The sequence below is a fragment of the Sciurus carolinensis genome, chromosome 10 (assembly GCF_902686445.1).
Source record: "Sciurus carolinensis chromosome 10, mSciCar1.2, whole genome shotgun sequence".
Taxonomy (NCBI): domain Eukaryota; kingdom Metazoa; phylum Chordata; class Mammalia; order Rodentia; family Sciuridae; genus Sciurus; species Sciurus carolinensis.
The window spans coordinates 81,367,313-81,389,167 of record NC_062222.1 but is presented as its reverse complement, the minus strand read 5'-3'; the positions used below and the strand labels follow the sequence as shown (position 1 = coordinate 81,389,167).

Genomic DNA, 21,855 nt, shown 5'->3' with positions numbered 1-21,855 from the left:
CCTCTTCACAGAATGTGTACTGGTTGACTTCCTATTATCTAGGGTTCCACTGATCTCTCTGATTGGGTGGTCATGTGGTTCAAAGTTGTAAAGTCCTTAGAGGAGTACCTGGATTCATGCTGACCTCAGAGGGCAAGAGCCAAATACTGGCTATTTTCCTTGGCCCATTTTATCTTTAGTCTCTAAGTTTTGGTTTTAATCATCCAGAAAGTCAGTTTGACCAGTCCTAAAGTAGGAGTGAGTATTGGGTTTTAACTTTAATGTCTATAATTTCATAGTTATTTACCCCTTTCATTTAATTGGGGTCAGTATTAAACTGGAAATCAGTCTTATATTTTGTCTAACCTATAACTGATGACTCATCTCAAATTAACTCTGGTTATATTAGATGCTGGACTTCTGTAAAGCGCTAACAGACAACAGTTACAAAGTCTAAAAGGAAATATAAAATAAAATTAACAAGAGTAAAAACATATTTATAGTATATCTATAAACCAAAACACCTAATTTTGTAATCCTAAACTTTTAATTAGCTATATATTATGCTTTCTTTTTATTTTAAGATCAAAGAAATCCTTATCACAAAATCCTATCCTTTTAAAAAATATTTTTATTTATAGATGAACACAATGTCTTTATTTATTTTTGTGGTGCTGAGAATCAAACCCAGTGTCTCACATGTACTAGGGCAAGCACTCTACCACTGAGATACAACCCCAACCCAAAAAACCTATCTTTTGAACTTAACTTTAAATGAACTTGAGTGGTTATCCTAACATGGAAGAAGATGAGAGGCAGAATTTTAACTCAGGTGTGATGACCTCTTGATAAAACATAGGTAAGTTGTCTTATTTCTGAAATGAATGGTTAGTTCTTTTTAAAAACATTTTATAAAGTCTTTATCACCTTTAAACAGGTTAGGCTCTCCTTATTATCTTTCAAAAATGCATTTAAATTTCACCCAGTGCAAAGAGTAACACAAAATTATATATATATAACTTATTGACAACAAGTTACTTTATCCAGCTATAAAATATCAAATGACATGAAAAAATATCAACCAAATTTGTTATTTTTATACAAATTTGAGACTTTTGCTACAGATAATTTTTGTTTGGAGAACAACAACTTGTCAAAGTGCTCTCCTAAGTTTTACACTTAACTAAGTTTAACTTTTAAAATACAACTTAGAATCTAGAGTGTATGGTAGTAATAATCATATGTCTGCATGGATTAACAAAAATCAAAGGATAGCCTTAAATCTCATCTACATTTAGGAAACAGTATTAATGATCAGAAATTGACTTAGTCAAACACAGTAAACAGATATAAGACAGATCTTCAAATGACAGTGCGTGGCCCTTCTATGACCATATACAAAAGACAACACTTACTGGTTATCTTGCCAGTAAACTTACATAAATTTTCATTTTATAAACTTTTTACATATTGATGGATGTCAGGGGCTGGTTCTGAGGGCCCCAGAGCCGCACCGTGGCCTGATCACTAAGATGGCGCCTGGCAGCTTGCCAGACATAGCTGCACTCATATACAAGTTTTAGGAAGTAACTCTGGTTGGCTGTTGTACATGAGGCAATCCTGGTATCTGCCTGGAGACTGTTCCTTGATAGGCTGACTTTCCTGGTAGTCTATTCTCTGATAGGCTGATGTTCTCAATGTAAGTCTGAGACATGTGGAATAAAGCCCTTTTGGTTCCTGTGATCAAGAAGAGCGTACGCGTTGTGATTGTCCCCGCAGGTGGTGGGCGATCATAAGTGGTGCCGAAACCCGGGAACTCGAGTTACAAAGAAGGAACTGATCAGGTAAATACAGGGTAAGTAAAGTACAGTCTGGCCAGGTTAAAGTTCGCGGAATAAGCGACGGAGTTAAAGTTCGTGGGATAAGCTACGGAGACTAAGTGTTTGTGTGTGCTTTCACTTTTGTTTTATTAGTTAAAGTGGTCTGCCTTTTGGTTTGTTTAGCGGTAGCTAATGGGCACTGAAATGTCACGAATGCGCATGGAAGGTCCCTTAAAGGATTTGCCCTACAGACCTAAAAGGTCCCTTACCTCCTGATACTGTTGGAATTTTATTAGGTAGGAGCTCTAGTGCACTCAGGGGATTTAGTTATCCCTGGAGTTATTGACTCTGATTTTACAGGAGAAATTAAGGTTCTTGCACATTCTCCTCAAGGAATTATCTCCATATCACCTGGGGACCACATAGCTCAGCTTTTGATTATTCCCCGTCTTCATAATAATTTTCCATCAACCACAGCAACCAGGGGAACTGCAGGTTTGGGATCTTCTGGGGTTGATTTTGCCTGTCTTACCATGGACTTAAAAAATAGGCCAATGCTTAAAACAAAGATTAAAAATAGAGAATTTTTGGGACTCCTAGATAGAGGAGCTGATACTAGCATTATTACCCTAAAAGATTGGCCAAAAGAATGGCCTCTACAAGTAGCGGAACAAACCCTGAGGGGATTGGGTGTAGCTACTAGCCCACAAAGGAGTAGTTCTGTATTGACATGGAAAAATGATGAGGGCCAACAGGGAACATTTCAACCTTATGTCTTAGACCATTTACCTGTTAATTTATGGGGCAGAGATATTCTCATGCAAATGGATGTAGTACTCACTACAGAAGGCCATTATAGCCAAAAGACTCAAAATCTAATGGTAAAACAAGGTCATAAATGGGACAAGGGGATAGGCCGCTATGGCCAGGGAAGTACCCAGCCAATTAGTGTTAAGGGCAAACAAGGTTGCCAAGGCTTGGGTTTTTCCTTGGGGCCACTGAACAAAAGTATGTAAAAATAACTTGGAAATCCAATGCACCAGTGTGGGTCTCTCAGTGGCCCCTGACATTAGAAAAATTTAAAGCAGCCCAAGAACTGGTACAACAATAATTAGAAGCAAATCATATTAGACCTTCAACTTTTCCTTGGAATACCCCTATTTTTAATACTCCAAATATATTTAATACTCCAAATATTATGCCACTCTGAGGAAGATATTTTAAAGGATATTTACTCTGAATTAATAGAACAATTCAAATTATGGGGACTCATTATAGCCCCTGAAAAGGCTCAAGTTGGTACTACACAAGAATTCTTAGGAGCCCAATTAATATCTTACAAGGGGATCCCCATCCCACATCTCCCAGAGAGCTCACTCCTGAAGCATGTCTGGTTTTGAATATTATACAAAAAAAGATTAGATAAGGCCCAAGTAGATTATATTGATCTCTCTCAGCCATTACAATTCATTGTTATTCCTAACAAGAAACTACCCACTGGAGTCTTTTGGCAAGAGGGTCCCTTGTTTTGGGTTCATCTAGCCTGTTCACCCAATAAAACTCTCTTACCCTACCCTGAAGCAGTAGCTCAAGTAATCTTAAAGGCACTTAAATCATCTATCACAGTGTTTGGAATTCATCCAGCTACTATCATTATTCCCTATGATAAGCATCAACTTTCTTGGTTATGTAATTTCATGGATTCTTGGACTGTTGTTAGATGCTCCACTCAAGCTAACTTTGATATTCACTATCCTAAACATCCTTATATACAATTTTGTGGTAATAATTCTGTAATATTACCAAGAGTTACCTGACAACAACCTATTCCTAAGGCTCCCGTGATTTTCACTGATGAATCCAAAACAGGGACTGGAGCTATTTGTTATCTAGATAAAGTCCAAACATTCCTTTTCCCTACTCAGTTTATATGTAGTTCAAGCTCTCAGTAACTTAGAATGTGCAGGGCTTATTGCCCCAAACTCTACTATTTTTTATCCTTTACGGACTTTACAACAAATGATTTGGGATTGTTACAATTCTTTCTTCATTGGATATATCAGATCACATACCAATTTACCTGGACCTTTAACTCTAGGGAATAATGTAGCAGACATAGCAACTAAGGATTCCCACATTTTTTCTGCATTTGAGTCAGCAAAAAATTATTGTCAAAAATTCCATGTTAATTCTACAACATTAAAACTGAAGTTTCCCATTACTAAAGAAACTGCACGTGCTATTGTTAAATCTTGTGGCCAGTGTACAGTCCTCCATCATCCACCTTCTATAGGAGTTAATCCTAAAGGACTGTTACCTAATCATCTATGGCAAATGGATGTTACTAGTCTGCATGGTGGGGAAACTGAGGAACCTTGCAGGAATAGGGCAAGGGAAATTTCAAGATCCACCTCCAGGAATAGGTACAGCAGGAAAAGTAGGAACCTCACAGAAGTCTCTGGCCAGAGCAGTTTAAGGGCGAGGGATAGTAAAAAGAAATAGGGTCAATCAAAAACTAAAGGTCGCAAAGGACACTGCAGTTGAAGTGTAAAAATGCGTGTATTTTGTGTTTGTGTGTTTGTCTAATTCAAGAGTCTTGCTCTAAGTAGCGAGGTAAGCTGAGGACCCTGTCTCTTTTTCTGAGGCAGTTAGGTACTCAGGTAAGCTGAGGACCCTGTCTCTAGGGCAGTTAAGCCCTGTCCTAGGCCAGTTAGGTACTCAGGTAAGCTGAGGACCCTGTCTCTTTCTCTGAGGCAGTTAGGTACTCAGGTAAGCTGAGGACCCTGTCTCTTTCTCTGAGGCAGTTAGGTACTCAGGTGAGTTGAGGACCCTGTCTCTAGGGCAGTTAACCCCTGTCCTAGGGCAGTTAGGTACTCAGGTAAGCTGAGGGCCCTGTCTTCTAAGGCAGTTAGGCACTCAGGATAGCTGGCCAGGTGATGAAATATAAAGAGGATCATAAAGGAGCTCCGGAGTATGTGTATTGTGTGTTGTTTGTGTGTTTGTACTGCTGTTAGTGTGGCCTTTGTACAGTGAAGGATGGATTCAGAAATATCACGAAATCAGTCTGAAAGGATTATTCAAAAAGGAGGCATGAAAAATATATTACAAGGAGAAGAAGTGCTGGGAGAGATTAAAGAGGAAGTTAACTAGGGTAACCAAAAACAGGAAAGTTCTGGGGAGGAAAGAAACACTGGGGAAGAATTAGAAAATAAGGAAACCACTGTATGATCATATGTTCAAACTCTAGTAGAAATAAGCCCAGGTTTATAGAAGAAAAGCTGCTCAGTGTGCCACAGGGGGATCTTCATAACAGGATCTAATAGCAACAGAAAAGAACTCTCAAAGAGAACAAAGTGAGGAAGGATTGAGTGGTAGTAACCTAGAAAGCAATTACTCAGAAAATTTAAGAACAAGGGAAAAAGGAGAGCTAAATCTAATACAAAGAACCCCCAAAAGAAATAACCAAGTGGTAGTGAAAACTTAAGAACAAGGGAGAAAGGTAGTAGAAAGCTAAAACTAATATAAAGAGCTTCAAAATTTGTAGAACCTGCCCGTATTTGAGGACCAAAATAGAGATACCATCAACCATTAGAAAAACTTCAAAGAGGCAGTTAAGACTGATTGGAAACAGGTATGCAGAGCAGTGTTATCTGGAGGACAATGTCTAATTGGAGAGCTCAGTGGCAAGAAATAGCTATTGAAACTGCTTGCAGAAACGTAGTAGCAAGGTTTCCTGGTAGAAATGTTGATATGCTAATAGAAGGCTAATATGATTCTCAAAATCAATATGATCCTGGAGTGTATGCACAGATATACAGCAGCAAAGAGACAATGCCCTAACAAAAGATAAGAGATAACTATAGTAAAATCTGTTACACCTTATGCCCCAGGTCTTTGTCCAAAGTGTAGAAAAGGAAAACGTTGGGCTAATGAGTGCAAATTACTGATGTTGAGGGCAAGATGTTACCAAATCATTTAAGAAACAAGCTGCAGGGCTCTTCAACTCAAGGCTCACAAAATGGAAGCAACTGTCATAGCCCTTGTAGAGTTTAAGGAGTAACAGATTTTTTTGCTGATAGTGATTGCATCGCTCGGGCAATTCCCAAATTGTAATTGGTTGGACCCATAGCCCCTCATAAGCTGATTTAGCCACATAGATGATTTTCATCTTTTTCTCTGTAAAGCAAGCTGCTTATTTTCATCCTGTGTAACTTTTTAATTCTTCATGTTGGTACCTCACCTTTAAAGAGGGTTTATAAGTAAAGGGAAGTGCACTGATTAGAAAGTTAATGGAGTTAATATTGAAAAATGTAGAGAGGGTGAAATAGTTTTTTCAGCATAATTTGGCACCAAATTTTGAGGATTTTTAGGTTCTACACTAATAGGCTTGGGTGTGCTTGTATTAATTCTATTCTGCATCTACAAACACCTCAAAGCCAGTCAACAGGCTTATAATGTGATCATAAGATAAGATTTCTGAAAGTGTAGTCTCTCTCTCTCTTAAGCAAAGTCTTTCTCTCTTATACAAAGCCTCTCTCTCTCTCTCTTCTCTTAAAGCAAGCAAACCTCAGTTCCTCTATCCTCTATACCCGCGCAAAGTGTTGCTGCAGGTGGTGACAAATTGCCATAGGCGGTGACAGTTACTCACATTCCTGAATTTGGTAACTTTAAACAACTTAAAACAGACAATGGCCCTGCTTATACTTCAACCTCTTTTAACCAATTTCTCACTAAATTTGAAATAACTCTAACCACAGGTATACCTTATAACCCACAAGGACAAGATATTGTTGAACGTGCACATCTCACCCTCAAAAATACTCTTTATAAACAAAAAGGGGGAATAGGGGAGACCTTCAGGTCCCCTAAAGATAAACTTTCTCTTTGCCTCTTTATTTTAAATTTTTTAACTCTGGATAATGAGGGTCGCTCTGCCGCTGAGAGACATGGCAATCATAAACAACATGATAGAGCGACGGTAAAATGGAAGGATGTTCTTACTGGACAATGGAACAGCCCAGACCCGGTGCTTTACTGGAGCCGTGGCTCGGTTTGTGTGTTTCCACAGGATAAAACGTCACCTATCTGGGTTCTGAATGGCTGACTCGACCAGTGGCAATGCTACCAACAAGTAATTCGGATCAACAAAATGAAGACGCCAAAGACACTCCTGACGATCATGCTATTGACAATCTTTCACCCTTTAGCCACGCTTTCTTTTCGCCCAGGTGAAAATGGTTCTACATTTTCAAGAATACATAAAAAACTTATGCTGTTATACTTTCAGGATGGGTATCTCGCAGACATAATGCTACAGGAACTGCTTTCAAAACCCCTAGAATCTTCCCTCCTTGTAATCCTAAACACAGTACACCTCCTATATGGACAGGTTGTCAACATGCAGGACCAGCGACTCCTGTACAAAATGGATTTTTTTTTTTACTCCCAATTTCACTTCTTTCACTGCTAATGATAACTTCACTAATAATGTTCAATTAGGCATGAAACGTGTCAACCCCTTTGACAATTGCATGCTTTTCACTGCAGCCTCAGGATATACTAACTTACAATCTTTTTTCAGTCTCTTAGGAGGGGCATTTCGGCTATGTACTTGGAACTCCTCTACATGGACAAACAATTCTAGGTTCACTGGTGCTGCCTCACAATCTACATGTACCAGAAATATTTCCTTTCCACCTACCCCAGTTTGTGTGTCCACCCCTTTTTTATGTTTTTAACTTCTTCTCTTCTCAATTGCACCTCGAGCAAATGCGTATTCCTACCTTCCTACCTGTTCAAGTCTCTGTTACAGATACAGAACTGCCAGTACTACTATCTAGAGACCAGAGAGATTTTGGCATCACAGTGGCTGTGGTCACTGCAATAGTGGTTTCTGCAACAGCAGCACTAGCAACTGCCATACCTACAGCAACAGCAGTCAATCACTCGGCCAAAAATACAGCTACAGCCTTACAGACTCAAGAAGCTCTAAACAACCATTTTAAGGCAGGCATACTCCTTGTAAATCAAAGAGTGGACTTACTACAAGAACAAGTGGATATCTTGCAAGAACTTTAGGGACTGGGATGTGTTTATCCTTTAAGAGCAGTGTGTGTCACCCCTATTGCTTATAATAACCTTAGCTCTGCGGCTATGTTATCTAAAAATCTCTCTGTCTACCTTACTGGCAATTGGTCATCTACGTTTGATAATTTAACCAGTCAGCTACGAACTGAAATACTCAGTCAATACCACCAGGGTTTAAATTGTATCGGTATCCGAGATGTTCTCTTTGTTATCTAAAGCCCTGGGATTGACAAAACAGTGGGCTGGAACAGTAGCTGTTCTGGTTATTATCTGCTTAGGGATAGCCTATGTTATACTTGCCAAGATGCCCGATGTCATCGACGGGCTATAGTACAGACTTTGACAGCCATTGAGACAGGCACATCCCCCCAAGTATGGCTAAGCATGCTGGACCAGTAGTCAAAGACGGGTAAGATCCGTGGAAATGCATACCAACCTAAGACAGGGTTCTGACACCTGGAGGTCAGAATTCCAATGACGGGTAGGGATGTAATTTGCCATGGACAACCTAAGACAGTCATGGTCCCAGGTCATCTTTTCTTTATTTAAAGAATAAGGGGGAGATGTCAGGGGCGGGCTCTGAGGGCCCCAGAGCCGCACCGTGGCCTGATCTCTAAGATGGCGCCTGGCAGCTTGCCAGACATAGCTGCACTCATATACAAGTTTTAGGAAGTAACTCTGGTTGGCTGTTGTACATGAGGCAATCCTGGTATCTGCCTGGAGACTGTTCCTTGATAGGCTGACTTTCCTGGTAGTCTACTCTCTGATAGGCTGATGTTCTCAATATAAGTCTGAGACATGTGGAATAAAGCCCTTTTGGTTCCTGTGATCAAGAAGAGTGTACGTGTTGTGATAGTCCCCGCAGGGTGGTGGGCGATCATAGATGGACCTTTATTTCATTTATTTATTTATATGTGGTGCTGAGAATCTAGCCCAGTGCCTCACACATTCTAAGCAACAACTGAGCCATAACCTCACCTCCTCATTTTATAAACTTTTAAATAACACTTAGATAAAGCCTAGACTGATATAGTTTTCAGATGCATACATATACCTAGTCACATATCTTGGGTGTCAACTATATTGTTATAACCTAATTAACTGTTGTTTGTTCAACCAGGTATAAAGTAATTATTTAAGACTTTTTAAAAATTTATTTTTATTGTAAACAAAGGGGATACATGTTGTTTCTGTTTGTACATGGAGCAATGGCATACAATTTGTGTAATCATATGTTTATATAGGGTAATGGTGTTTGATTCATTCTGTTATTTTTTCCTTTCCCCCACCCCTACCACCTCTCTTTTCCCTCTATACAGTCCCTCCTTCCTCCATTCTTGCACCCTCCCATCCCCCATTACGTGTCATCATTCGCATATCAGCGAGATCATTCGTCCTTTGGTTTTTTTGAGATTGGATTATCTCACTTAGCATGATATTCTCCAGTTTCATCCATTTGCCTGCAAATGCCATAATTTTATTATTCTTTATAGCTCAGTAATATTCCATTGTGTGTGTGTGTATATATATATATATATATCACAGTTTCTTTATCCATTCATCAATTGAAGGACATCTAGGTTGGTTCCACAATCTGGCTATGGTAAATTGAGCAGCAATGAACATTGATGTGGTTGTATCTCTGTAGTATGCTGATTATAGTCCTTTGGGTATAGGCCAAGAGGTGGGATAGCTGGGTCAAATGGTGGTTCCATTCCAGCTTTCTGAGGAATCTCCATAGTGCTTTCCAGAGTGGCTGCACTAATTTGCAGCCCCACCAGCAATGTATGAGTGTACCTTTTTCCCCACATCCTCGCCAACACCTATTGTTGCTTGTGTTCTTGATAATCGCCTTTCTAATTGGGGTGAGATGAAATCTTAGGGTAGTTTTGATTTGCATTTCTCTTATTTCTAGAGAAGTTGAACATTTTTTCATATATCTGTTGATTGCTTCTAGATCTTCTGTGAAGTGTCTGTTCATTTCCTTAGCCCATTTGTTGATTGGGTTATTTGTATTCTTGGTGTAGAGTTTTTTGAGTTCTTTATATACTCTTGAAATTAGTGCTGTATCTGAAGTATGAGTGGCAAAGATATTCTCCCACTCTGTAGGCTCTCTCTTCACGTTACTGAGAGTTTCCTTTGCTGAGAGAAATCTTTTTAGTTTGAATCTATCCCAGTTGTTGATTCTTGCTTTTATTTCTTGTGCTATGGGAGTCCTGTTAAGGAAGTCTGATCCTAAGTCAACAAGTTGAAGGTTTGGACCTACCTTTTCTTCTATAAGATGCAGGGTCTCTGGTCTGATTCCAAGGTCCTTGATCCATTTTGAGTTGATTTTTGTGTAGGGTGAGAGATAGGGGTTTAATTTCATTCTGTTGCATACGGTTTTCCAGTTTTCCCAGCACCATTTGTTGAAGAGGCTATCTTTTCTCCATTGCATATTTTTGGCCCCTTTGTCTAGTATGAGAAAATTGTATTTATTTGGGTTTGCATCCATGTCCTCTATTCTGTACCATTGATCCACCTGTCTATTTTGGTACCAATACCATGCTTTTTTTGATACTATTGCTTTGTAGCATAGTTGAAGTTCTGGTATTGGGATAACCCCTATTTCATTCTTCCTGCTAAGGATTGCTTTAGCTATTCTGGGTTTCTTATTCTACCAGATGAATTTCAGGATTTCTTTCTCTATTTCTGCAAGGTACATCATTGGGATTTTAATTGGAATTGCATTGAATCTGTATAGCACTTTTGGTGGTATGGCCATTTTGACAATATTAATTCTGCCTATCCAAGAACATGGGAGATCTTTCCATGTCCTAAGGTCTTCCTCAATTTCTTTCTGCAATGTTTTGTAGTTTTCATTGTAGAGATCTTTTACCTCTTGGTTAGATTGATTCCCAAGTATTTTATTTCTTTTGAGGCTATTGCAAATGAAGTTGTTTTCCTCATTTCCCTTTCAGATGTTTCATCACTTGTGTATAAAAATGCTTTAGATTTATGCATGTTGATTTTATAGCCTGCTATTTTGTTGAATTCATTGATGAGGTCTAGAAGTTTTCTGGAGGAGTTTTTGGATCCTCTAAATATAGCATCATTCATCAGCAAATAGTGACAACTTAAGTTGCTCTTTTCCTATTCATATCCTTTTAATTTCTTTAGTCTGTCTAATTGCTCAGGCTAGAGCTTCGAGGACAATGTTGAATAAAAATGGTGAAAATAAAAACCTGTCTTGTTCACGTTTTTGAAGGGAATGCTTTCAGTTTTTCTCCATTAAGAATGATGTTGGGATCCAAGATGGCGGACTAGAGGGGGACTGCATCCCCAGTCGCTCCAGAACCCAGGATTCAAGAAGGGGAGGCATTGAGACACTCGGACTAAAATAAAGCCACAGGTGAGTCTCGCCCACCTGGTAAAGCTCGGCCTGGGTGGCAGGCCCGGATAGAGGTGGCTTATCGGAGCAGGGCAGGGCAGCTAGAGTCTTCCCCAGACAACCCTGCACACTCCGGCGGTGGGCCCCTCCCACATGGCCAGCTTCTCCAGCTTCTCAGAGCAGGCCCCCCAGTGAGAGCCTTTCTGATCAGAACCAGCTCTAAGTCCCGGAGCCAGCGCGGCGTGCTCTGGCCCGCAAGCTGCTTCAGGGAACAGGACAGGGCAGCCAGGGACTTCTCCAAGCAGCCCAGCCCCCTGCAGCGGGAGGCGCCTTTCAAGGCTAGCTTCTCAGAGCAGAACGTGCAGTGAGAGCCTTTCTACACAGAGCCAGCCACAAGTCCCTGAGCCAAAGAAGAGCTTCGACCTGCAAGCAGCCTCTGGGATCAGGGCAGGGCAGCCAGATACTTCTCCAGGTGGCCCTGCCCCCTCTGGCCACAGGCTCTTTACACAGGGCGATCCAAGATGGTGGACTAGAGGGTAATTGCATCTCCAGTCGCTCCAGAACCCAGGATTCAAGAAGGGGAGGCATTGAGAGACTCGGACTAAAATAGAGCCATGGGTGAGTCTCGCCCACCAGGTAAACCTCGGTCTGGGCGGCAGGCCCAGATAGAGGTGGCTTATCGGAGCAGGGCAGGGCAGTTAGAGTCTTCCCCAGACAGCCCTGCGCACTCCAGTGGTGGGCTCCTCCCACATGGCCAGCTGCGCGGTGCAGGCCCCCCAGTGAGAGCCTTTCTGCACAGAGCCAGCTCCAAGCCCTGGAACCAGTAGGGGGCTAGGGGCAGCTTTTTTTGGAAGCACTGCATTATCAAGTTCCTCCAAGACTTCAGGCTACTGGATGCTGGGAGGTGTTACACTGGAAATCAACAGAGACACTATAAGCCAATAGAGGAAATCTGCAATATCTCAGGGTCCCACTGACATCTGACCAATATGAGAAAACAAGGGAAGAAAATGTCCCAAACAAAACTAGATACTATATCAATAAAACCCAATGACAGCACAGCAGAAGAAATGTCAGAAAGGGAGTTCAGAATGTACATAATTAAAACAATCAGGGAAGCAAATGAGGAGATGAAAGAGCAAATGCAGGCATTGAAGGAGGAGATGAAAGAGCAAATGCAGGCATTAAATGATCGCACCAATCAACAGTTAAAAGACCAAATAGGGGAAGGAAGAGATCATTTCAATAAAGAGTTAGAGATACTGGAAAAAAAAAAAAAAAAAAAAAAAAACAGAAATCCTTGAAATGAAGGAAACAATAAACCAAGTTAAAAACTCCATAGAAATCATAACCAATAGGATAGAACACCTGGAAGACAGAACCTCAGACATTGAGGACAAAATATTTAATACTGAAAGCAAAGTTGGCCAAACAGAGAAGATGGTAAGAAATCATGAACAGAATCTATGAGAATTATGGGATATCATGAAAAGGCCAAATTTAAGAATTATTGGGATTGAGGAAGGCTTAGAGAAACAAACCAAAGGAATGAACAATCTATTCAATGAAATAATATCAGAAAATTTCCCAAATCTGAAGAACGAAATGGAAAACCAAGTACAAGAGGCTTATAGGACTCCAAATATACAAAATTACAACAGACCCACACCAAGACACATAATTATAAAAATACCTAACCTACAAAATAAAGACAGAATTTTAAAGGCCACGAGAGAAAAGAATCAAATTACATTCGGGGGAAACCAATAAGAATATCAGTAGATTTTTCAATCCAGACCCTAAAAGCTAGAAGGGCCTGGAACAACATTTACCAAGCCTTGAAAGAAAACGGATGCCAACCAAGAATCTTATACCCAGCAAAACTTACGTTCAGATTTGACGACGAAATAAGATCCTTCCATGATAAACTAAAGCTAAAGGAATTTACAAAAAGAAAGCCGGCATTACAGAACATTCTCAGCAAAATATTCCATGAGTAAGAGATGAAAAACAACTATGCAAATCAGCAACAGGAGGAACTAGCCAAATAAGGGAGAAACAAAGGGAGGAACTAAAGGAATAGCCAAATAAGGGAGAAACAAAATCATGTCAAAAACAAAAATGAGTCAAATGACTGGGAATACAAATCATATCACAATAATAACCCTGAATGTTAATGGCCTGAATTCATCAATCAAAAGACATAGACTGGCAGATTGGATTAAAAAGAAAAATCCAACAATATGCTGCCTGCAAGAGACTCATCTCATAGAAAGAGATACCCATAGACTAAAGGTGAAAGGATGGGAAAAAACATAACCATGCACATGGACACAGCAAAAAAGCTGGAGTATCCATCCTCATTTCAGATAATGTGGACTTCAATCCAAAACTAGTCAGAAGGGATAAAGAAGGACATTACATGCTGCTTAAGGGAAGCATAAATCAGCAAGACATAACAATCATAAATATCTATGCCCCGAACATTGGCTCATCCACGTACGTCAAACAAATCCTTCTCAATTCCAGAAATCAAATAGACCACAACACAATAATACTAGGCGATTTTAACACACCTCTCTCACCACTGGATACATCTTCCAAACAAAAATTGAATAAAGAAACCATAGATCTCAATAACACAATCAACAATTTAGACATAACTGACATATATACAATATACCATCCAACAAAGAACAAATACACTTTCTTCTCAGCAGCACATGGATCCTTCTCTAAAATACACCATATTTTATGCCACAAACCTACTGTTAGCAAATACAAGAATATAGAGATACTACCTTGTACTCTATCAGATCATAATGGATTGAAATTAGAAATAAATGACAGAATAAAAAACAGAAACTTCTCCAATACCTGGAGATTAAATAATACACTATTATATGATGAATGGATAACAGAAGACATCAGGAGGGAAATAAAAAAATTCTTAGAAGTAAACAAGAACAAAGACACATCATATGAAAATCTCTGGGACACTATGAAAGCAGTACTTAGAGGAAGATTTATTTCATGGGGCGCATTCAACAAAAGAAGTAGAAATCAAAAAATAAACGACTTAACACTACAGCTCAAAGCCCTAGAGAAAGGAGAGCAGACCAACACCAAAAGTAGTAGAAGACAGGAAATAGTTAAAATCACAGCTGAAATCAAAGAAATTGAAAGAAAGGAAACAATTGGAAAAATTAACAAAATAAATAGTTGGTTCTTTGAAAAAATAAACAAAATTGATAAACCCTTAGCCACACTAACAAGGAGAAAGAGGGAGAAAACTCAAATTACTAAAATTCGGAATGAACAAGGAAATATCACAACAGACACGATTGAAATACAAAACATAATTAGAAGCTATTTTGAAAATCTATACTCCAACAAAACAGAAAACCTTGAAGACATCAACAAGTTTCTAGAGACATATGAATTACCTAAACTGAACGAGGAGGACATACACAACTTAAATAAATCAATTTCAAGCAATGAAATAGAAGAAGTCATCAAAAGCCTTCCAACAAAGAAGAGTCCAGGACCAGATGGGTTCTCAGCCGAGTTCTACAAAACTTTTAAAGAAGAGCTCATTCCAATAGTCCTCAAAGTATTCCATGAAATAGAAGAGGAGGGAACCCTCCCAAACTCGTTCTATGAAGCCAATATCACCCTGATACCTAAACCAGACAGAGACACATCGAGGAAAGAAAATTTCAGACCAATATCCTTAATGAACATCGATGCAAAAATTATCAACAAAAGTTTAGCAAATCGCATACAAATATATATTAAAAAGATAGTGCACCATGATCAAGTGGGTTTTATCCCAGGGATGCAAGGTTGGTTCAACATTCAGAAATCAATAAATGTCATTCACCATATCAACAGACTTAAAGTTAAGAATCACATGATTATTTCAATAGATGCAGAAAAAGCATTTGATAAAATATAGCATCCCTTCATGCTCAAAACACTAGAAAAAATTGGGGTAGTGGGAACATTCCTTAACATTCTAAAGGCCATCTATGCTAAGCCCATGGCCAATATCATTCCAAATGGTGAAAAACTGAAAGCATTCCCCCTAATAACTGGAACAAGGCAGGGATGCCCTCTTTCACCACGTCTATTCAACATCGTCCTTGAGACTCTAGCCAGAGCAATTAGACAAACCAAAGGAATTAAAGGGATACGAATTGGAAAAGAAGAACTCAAACTATCCCTGTTTGCTGATGACATGATTATATATTTAGAGGAACCTGGAAATTCCACCAGAAAACTTTTAGAACTCATAAGTGAATTCAGTAAAGTAGCAGGTTACAAGATCAATGCTCATAAATCCAATGCATTTTTATATATAAGTGATGAATCTTCAGAAAGAGAAATTAGGAAAACTACCCCATTCACAATAGCATCAAAAAAAATAAAATACTTGGGAATCAATCTCACAAAAGAGGTGAAAGACCTCTACAATGAAAACTACAGAACACTAAAGAAAGAAATTCAAGAAAACCTTAGAAGATGGAAAGATCTCCCATGTTCTTGGATAGGCAGAATTAATATTGTCAAAATGGCCATACCACCAAAAGTGCTATACAGATTCAATGCAATTCCAATTAAAATCCCAATGATGTACCTTGCAGAAATAGAGAAAGAAATCCTGAAATTCATCTGGTAGAATAAGAAACCCAGAATAGCTAAAGCAATCCTTAGCAGGAAGAATGAAATAGGGGTTATCCCAATACCAGAACTTCAACTATACTACAAAGCAATAGTATCAAAAAAAACCATGGTATTGGTACCAAAATAGACAGGTGGATCAATGGTACAGAATAGAGGACATGGATGCAAACCCAAATAAATACAATTTTCTCATACTAGACAAAGGGGCCAAAAATATGCAATGGAGAAAAGATAGCCTCTTCAACAAATGGTGCTGGGAAAACTGGAAAACCGTATGCAACAGAATGAAATTAAACCCCTATCTCTCACCCTACACAAAAATCAACTCAAAATGGATCAAGGACCTTGGAATCAGACCAGAGACCTTGCATCTTATAGAAGAAAAGGTAGGTCCAAACTTTCAACTTGTTGACTTAGGATCAGACTTCCTTAACAGGACTCCCATAGCACAAGAAATAAAAGCAAGAATCAACAACTGGGATAGATTCAAACTAAAAAGCTTTCTCTCAGCAAAGGAAACTCTCAGTAATGTGAAGAGAGAGCCTACAGAGTAGGAGAATATCTTTGCCACTCATACTTCAGATACAGCACTAATTTCAAGAGTATATAAAGAACTCAAAAAACTCTACACCAAGAATACAAATAACCCAATCAACAAATGGGCTAAGGAAATGAACAGACACTTCACAGAAGATCTACAAGCAATCAACAGATATATGAAAAAATGTTCAACTTCTCTAGAAATAAGAGAAATGCAAATCAAAACTACCCTAAGATTTCATCTCACCCCAATTAGAAAGGCGATTATCAAGAACACAAGCAACAATAGGTGTTGGTGAGGATGTGGGGAAAAAGGTACACTCATACATTGCTGGTGGGGCTGCAAATTAGTGCAGCCACTCTGGAAAGCAGTATGGAGATTCCTCAGAAAGCTTGGAATAGAACCACCATTTGACCCAGCTATCCCACCTCTTGGCCTATACCCAAAGGACTATAATCAGCATACTACAGAGATACAACCACATCAATGTTCATTGCTGCTCAATTTACCATAGCCAGATTGTGGAACCAACCTAGATGTCCTTCAATTGATGAATGGATAAAGAAACTGTGGCATATATATACATTGGAATATTACTCCGCAATGAAGAATGATAAAATTATGGCATTTGTAAGCAAATGGATGAAATTGGAGAATATCATGCTAAATGAGATAAGCCAATCTCAAAAAACTAAAGGACGAATGATCTCGCTGATAAGTGGATGAGGACATATAATGGGGGGTGGGAGGGGTTAGCTTTAGGGTTAGGATTAGGGATAAGGAGGGTGGTAAGAATGGAGGAAGGAAGGACTGTGTAGAGGGAAAAGAGTGGTGGGAGGGGTGGGGGGGGAGGGAAAAATAATGAATCAAACATCATTGCCCTATGTAAATTTATGATTACACAAATGGTATGCCGTGACTCTATGTACAAATAGAGAAACAACATGTATCCCATTTATATACAACAATAAAAAAAAAAAAGAATGATGTTGGCCATGGGCTTAGCATAAATAGCCTTTACAATGTTGAGGTATGTTCCTACTATCCCTATTTTTTCTAGTTTTGAGCATGAAGGGGTGTTGTATTTTGTCCAACGCTTTTTCTGCATCAATTGAAATAACCATATGATTCTCATCCTTAAGTCTATTGACATGATGGATTATGTTTATTGATTTACAGATGTTAAACCATCCTTGCATTCCAGGGATGAACCCCACTTGATCGTGGTGCACGATTTTCTTAATATGTTTTTGGATACGGTTTGCCAATATTTTGTTAAGGATCTTTGCATCTATATTCATCAAGAATATTGGTCTAAAATTTTCTTTCCTTGATGTGTCTTTTCCTGGTTTGGGTATGAGGGTGATATTAGCTTCCTAGAATGAGTTTGGTAGGGTACCCTCCTTTTCTATTTCCTGGAATACTTTGAGAAGTATTGGAATGATTTCTTCTTTGAAGGTCTTGTAGAACCTGGCTGAGAATCTTCTGGTCCTGGGCTTTTCTTGGATGGTAGGTTTTTAATGGCTTCTTCTATTTCATTGCTTGATATTGATCTGTTTAAATTGTTTATGTCTTCCTATTTAAGTTTGGGAGGAGCATATGTCTCTAGAAATTTGTCAATGTCTTTGGTAGTTTCTATTTTGTTGGAATACAGATTTTCAAAGTAGCTTCTCATTATGTTATGTATCTCAGTGGTGTCTGTCGTGATATTTCCTTTTTCATCACAAATTTTAGTAATTTGAGTTTTCTCTCTCCTTCTCTTTGTTAGTGTGGCTAAGGGTTTGTCTATTTTGTTTACTTTTTCAAAGAACCAACATGGAGTAGACCAACTCTCTTTTATTCATAACACACAGTTAAAGGGCCAAGACTGGGAGGAGTTTCTTCTGTGATGGACAGGATAGGGTGGATTTAGGGGGACCATTTTCTCAGGGAAACTAGACAGGGAACCATCTGATTCTGCTAGATAAGGATCGTTTCCCACAGTAAAGATTTTGTACATGGTTCAATTTAATTCTTTTGCATGTGGATGTCTAGTTTTCACAGTACCATTTATTGAAGATATTTTCTTTTCTTTATTCTTTTTCATTACTTTTCTTTTTTGTTTCTTTGATGGGCTAACTTCAAAAGACCTGTCTTTGAGTTACTGACACTTCCTTCTTCTGCATGATTGATTTGGTTATTGATGTTTTCTATTATATTTTCTACCTCCATCATTGTATTTATCAATTCAGGGTTTCTTTTTTATGATTTCTCTTTTATTAAATTTCTAATTTTATTAATACAATATGTTCCTGATTTTGTTTAGTTGTTTGTTCTTTTACATTGTCTTAAGCTTCTTCAAGATGATAATTGTATTTTGAATTCCTTATCAGGTAGTTTGTAGATCTCCATTTCCTTGGGTTGATTACTAGACCTTTGTTAGTTTCCTTTAATGGAGTCATGTATGCCTGATTCTTTTTATTTGTATAGTCTCATGTTGGTGTCTGTGATTTTGAGGGATCAGATATCTCCTTCAGTCTTTGTAGACAGGTTTGAGAAGGTAAATACCTTCTCTTTTGGGTCTCCAAACTAATGGGATTGCCTTTAGTCAAAGGAGAATAAAGGTGGGTTATATGACTACTGATGGGTCCAAAGTGGGGTCTGCAACTGATGGGTTTATTATCAAGATGTTGAGCAGTCATGAATCCTGTATGGAGCCTGGTCAACTGGGATGCCACCAAAATCTTGGTTCACAGAGCCAGCACTAGGGCAAAGGTATGTTTTAGGGTCCACAGTTTGGTCTGCAAATGGTAGGCCTGTTACTAGTGCATGGGCAAGTGAAGCTTCCTCTTAGTGTCCAGGAAGGCTTCTGCTGGGTCACCGAGTAAATGTCTAAGAAAGTAGAACTTATCCTTGACCTTAGCCCAGAGCAGCAAGAACTGGGTTACAGCATTGCATTAGAATCCACAGTAAAATTTAAGGTTTCCATCCTGCCTGCACCATTTACCCCTTGAATGTGGCCAAATGGTGATGGAACTGAGTTATGGTACCATTTAAGAACTCAAGGACAACAGGACTGCCTTTGAGGGTATGGTGAAACTCCTGGTAAGTTTCTGGGTGGGCATGACTGTTCTCAGACAAGAACTGAGAGAACCTGGAAGCAAATTACAGAGCTATTTTAGGGTCCATAGCCAATACTACACTTGGTGGATTTTTCACCCAAAGTACCAATAGATATGACTCTTATCAGGTGATGTCTTAGAAGGTGGTTCTTGTAGCAGGACCAATCCTAAGTGAGTTTGTAGCTAGTTCTGTAGAGGACAGGTTCATCGCTGGGTCTGTATACTGTACCAGTTGGTGAGCCTGCTTCCTGGGTATGGGCCTGCCCTTTCAAAACATTCCATCATTTTCAGTCTCATACCTGGGTCCCCAAGCTTCCACAAAGCACTTTTGTCCATAAAGGGTTGCCCATTCTTGTTGCCATGGGGAAATAGAAGTTGGGGAGCTTGTAGCCCTATACCTTACTAATGTCACTTGATAGATGCTTTACATCATCAGTATACAGCTGCATCTTGACTTAAATGAGGCTATGTCCTGATAAACTTACCATGAATTGAAAACACATTTAACACACCTAACCTACCAAATGTCACAGATTAGCACCAGTACACTGTAGAGTATTGGTTGTATATCCTTATAATCACATAGCTATCTGGGGGTTGTGGCTTGCTGCAGCTATGTAGGATTGCAAGAGAATATCATACCGCATATTGCCAGCCCAAGAAAAGATCAAAATTCAAAGTCTGGTTTCTCTATAATGTTCACTATAATGTTCACTCCATATAAAGTAAAAAAATCATAAAAAAAGAATGATTATAAGCTAAGACACCATCTGTATTTTGGTAGTGTCATCTGCTGAAAATAATAAAGAAAATTTTAAACTTCAAAGATGTGTATGTATACATGTACATACATGGGTATGTTTTTATATGTATATGTACTAAATATAGTAAAAGTTATATGTACATAATGCATTTCTATTAAATACATGTATATAATGATTTTTATGTATGTAATTATATATTACATACTTGTACAGAAAATGTACTATGTATATCTGAATACAAACATGCTGTATTTATAATATCTATAATTTTTATTGAAAAATAAATTTAATCAGACTCTAATGTATTTTGGAAAATAGATGAGAAAGTAATTATCCAATATTAACATAATTACTGCCATCATTTTAGTGTATCTTATGTAGTCTATTTTACCATGTATACACATTTTTACATAGTTATAAATAGAATGATGTAAGTCATCTTTATGGGATATTACACAGGAGTCTCCTGTTAGATCTTTCTTACCAGCAGGAAGAATAAGCAAAAACTGGCAGGGCAGAATTTGAGAGAAGTGTGGTCCTGAGTCCATCCTGCCTCCATCAGAGAAAGAAATGATGCAGAGTATTTTGTGTAGGAGTATCTGAAGAACTAACAAATATGTCCAAAAAAGCTAACATGTATAGCTTGTAATAAAATAATGCAAGATCAACCAGCGATAGCCAAGAAAGAACAATGGACAGTGCCAATTAAATAAAAAGAATTTTTGCCCTCTTCCTTGATATCACTCTATCTCTCTTCTGACCCTGGAAAACAGAGAAGCTGCAGAATGAAAAGGAGGAGAAGAGGATTTCAAAGTAGAGAAAGACAACAGACCTCAGTGATTTCATACTGAATCATGACCTTAAATATCATCTATGTGGCTATGACTCCCACACTTGTAACTCCACCCTTGAATTCTCTCCTGAATTCCAGACTCATGTATTTAACTTCCTACTAACTTCTACACTTGAATATATAATATTCATCTGAAAGTAAAATAATCTAAAAATGAATACTTTATCATTCCCCCAATAATCTCATCAATCTCTAATTCTTTGCATCACAGCTGATGGCAAGTCCATCCTTCTAATGGTTCAGGTAAAAAAATCTTGGAGTTTTGCTTGAATTCTGTTCAGGGAAGATGTCAGTATCTGGTGCTGCTGATTCCATCCTCAATCCAAAACTGGGCCTGGTACATAGAAAGTACTTCATAAATATCTTTGAAATGCATGCATAAATAATAATACACTGTTCTTCTCCAAATCTAAGAACAACAACTTCATATCACTTATGGGTAGGGAATGTGTTTTCCCAGTTTATCTTAGATGACATTTGTGAAACTTTTTTTAATCACCTGGGTTTGTGTGTGTGTGTGTGTGTGTGTGTGTGTGTGTGTGTGTGTTACAGTTTACAGATGTTTCTAATGGGAACTGAGAACACAACATAGACTTACATTAAGACATGTATCCTCTATCAGGATAATATTGTTCCTATGGAGACAAACAACAA

General features: G+C 38.6%; 1 long non-coding RNA gene across 2 annotated transcripts in view; it reads right to left on the bottom strand.

Moving 5' to 3' along the window:
* Positions 1–20,605: 20,605 nt before the first annotated feature.
* Positions 20,606–21,855, bottom strand: part of LOC124994037 (uncharacterized) — a 60,917-nt gene continuing 59,667 nt past the window's right edge. For both annotated transcript variants that reach the window (XR_007110426.1, XR_007110425.1), the window contains exon 4: positions 20,606–21,535. This is a non-coding gene — a long non-coding RNA (uncharacterized LOC124994037). The remainder of the gene's footprint in view (positions 21,536–21,855) is intronic.